The 2,912-nt window shown below is 44.4% G+C and overlaps 1 long non-coding RNA gene across 1 annotated transcript; it reads left to right on the top strand.

The window, feature by feature from the left end:
- On the top strand, window positions 1,479-1,763 carry LOC109129290. Its single transcript, XR_002035502.1, has 2 exons — window positions 1,479-1,564; window positions 1,660-1,763. It is a non-coding gene; the product is annotated as an uncharacterized LOC109129290 (long non-coding RNA).

Below are 2,912 nucleotides of genomic sequence, written 5' to 3'. Positions count from 1 at the left end.
GGGGTAGCTTTGAGTACATAACATGGTAAGCTAAAATAAGGCATAGAGCAATAGAAATACATAAGTAGATAAGGGCATTCGGTGTGAAGGACTTGAGAGCTGTGAACCACCTGCTTGGGAGCAATATGGAACTTGTAAGATCAAGAGAAACCGATGCAGACTCCATGAGCAAGTCAAAGGAGTAGGGGGCCACTGTCTTGAGACGTCGAAGACTGGGCGGATATGAAACTGGCAGAGCTGAGTTGCCAAAGGGTCGAGCAGGGTTGCTATGGCTCTGATGACCGGTTACTACATTGGTAGTTGGTGGTCCAAGGGTGCTAGAACAGGACTTAAAGAGGTTGTGGTAACCATTCCTCCTTGGAGTTATGATCATAATGCCACTAGTCTTCAAGTTACTATGAGGGTGCTTCATAAAGTAGATAATTAGCGGTTGAGAGTTCTTTGGGTTTAGGCAAGGAAAAGGTAGAGAGTTTGTGAAGCATAGGTAACCCCCACTCCGCAGAGGTGGGATCATAATGCCTAGCTTCCCCAAACTATCTCCATTAGTGAGATCATCCCTAGGGTATCCGTTTAACGTGGTTTCCAAAAGACTCTTAACCAGGTCTAGCAACAGTGATAGCTTGAGGTTTACTAGCAGTCTTCGGACTAGAGAGACCATTAAGCTTATCGAAAGTTGTTTAGAGTATGGAAGAGTAAAGTTAAGACCAAACCCGGATAAGTATTGGACTCGACACAAGGGGAGCTCAAGCAATCTAGAAAGAATCCATGTTCTGCTCTCGAGATTTACTCGACTTGACCAAGCAGAAGACATCAAAACTAACAGATATAAACTTGGTATAACACAATCAATAGCAGGTCGAGGTGGGTTCCAAATCGGGGATCCATTATAGTTTAGCCAAAGTAAACTATCTACCAGGAGGCTGGAATATGAATGTAGAGCGAACCTGGGCCAAAGAGGTGATAAGGGGGAAGCGGTGAAAGCCGGGGATTGTGAGCTCTTCATCCAGATCTTCCATGGCGGCGACATCAAAACAGAGCTCCCGTCCATCTGCAGCCAAGTAAGATGCTTGGAGAGTGGATGTAGATCCGAGGAGCGGAGAGATGTTGCAGTTGATTGCCGGAAACGCCTGATCGAGGTATAGAGGTCAAAGTTACCGGAGCAGTCAAGGGGTCGTGGGGGCGGTTGTTGTTTCAGAGAAACACGTTCACTGAGGGAAATGGTCGGAGGCGGAGGGGCGAGGGAACGGAGTTGAAGCTGTCGCATGGTCGGAGTTGAGGTCTGAGATCTCGAGAGGACTCCGGTGGAAAACAATCGAACCGTAAGAGAGCTTTGAGAGTAGAGGAGAAGATGAGGAGAACAGATCCAGTGCCCAGCGACGCCGATCGGACTCGACGCCGCCAGGAGGAGCTTTCTCGGTGGTTGTGCCAGAGAGGATGTCGGCTAGGGCGAACTGTGTCTCAATTGCTTATTTGATTATATCTCAGCAATTATCGAGTTACTAGAACACCGTCGAATGATGATGAGGGATATAGAAGAACGTCGCGACGTCACGCACCTGCACATGTATGTAATTTTGTAGATTTTAATCTTCAACAGTTGGGATTAAGATCTTTTTTTTTTTTTTATTAATCTAATGTTTGTATTTTCTTTGATTTCAGGCACATTGTCCGACACGATTTGACATGATGGTGCGTGATCTGCTTAGAAAGTTCATTTGAATGTAATGTGTTATGTTTTTGTTTGAGGCTTTGAAAAATTAGACGACTAATATTTTACTAAGGTTGTTGGTGATGTTCCCTTGTGTTAGGATTTTTATTTCTGGTGATGTTTTTGTTGGTGATGTTCAGAATCATACTATAAAATAAACCAAAATGATTATGAACACAAATGAGTAGAAAACTTGATTTNCAAATAGAAAGTAACATACAAGATAGGGGTAGCTTTGAGTACATAACATGGTAAGCTAAAATAAGGCATAGAGCAATAGAAATACATAAGTAGATAAGGGCATTCGGTGTGAAGGACTTGAGAGCTGTGAACCACCTGCTTGGGAGCAATATGGAACTTGTAAGATCAAGAGAAACCGATGCAGACTCCATGAGCAAGTCAAAGGAGTAGGGGGCCACTGTCTTGAGACGTCGAAGACTGGGCGGATATGAAACTGGCAGAGCTGAGTTGCCAAAGGGTCGAGCAGGGTTGCTATGGCTCTGATGACCGGTTACTACATTGGTAGTTGGTGGTCCAAGGGTGCTAGAACAGGACTTAAAGAGGTTGTGGTAACCATTCCTCCTTGGAGTTATGATCATAATGCCACTAGTCTTCAAGTTACTATGAGGGTGCTTCATAAAGTAGATAATTAGCGGTTGAGAGTTCTTTGGGTTTAGGCAAGGAAAAGGTAGAGAGTTTGTGAAGCATAGGTAACCCCCACTCCGCAGAGGTGGGATCATAATGCCTAGCTTCCCCAAACTATCTCCATTAGTGAGATCATCCCTAGGGTATCCGTTTAACGTGGTTTCCAAAAGACTCTTAACCAGGTCTAGCAACAGTGATAGCTTGAGGTTTACTAGCAGTCTTCGGACTAGAGAGACCATTAAGCTTATCGAAAGTTGTTTAGAGTATGGAAGAGTAAAGTTAAGACCAAACCCGGATAAGTATTGGACTCGACACAAGGGGAGCTCAAGCAATCTAGAAAGAATCCATGTTCTGCTCTCGAGATTTACTCGACTTGACCAAGCAGAAGACATCAAAACTAACAGATATAAACTTGGTATAACACAATCAATAGCAGGTCGAGGTGGGTTCCAAATCGGGGATCCATTATAGTTTAGCCAAAGTAAACTATCTACCAGGAGGCTGGAATATGAATGTAGAGCGAACCTGGGCCAAAGAGGTGATAAGGGGGAAGCGGTGA

This window comes from Camelina sativa, chromosome 15 (genome assembly GCF_000633955.1).
Source record: "Camelina sativa cultivar DH55 chromosome 15, Cs, whole genome shotgun sequence".
Lineage (NCBI taxonomy): Eukaryota > Viridiplantae > Streptophyta > Magnoliopsida > Brassicales > Brassicaceae > Camelina > Camelina sativa.
The sequence above is the reverse complement of the archived record's forward strand: the minus strand, read 5'-3'. Positions and strand labels throughout refer to the sequence as shown.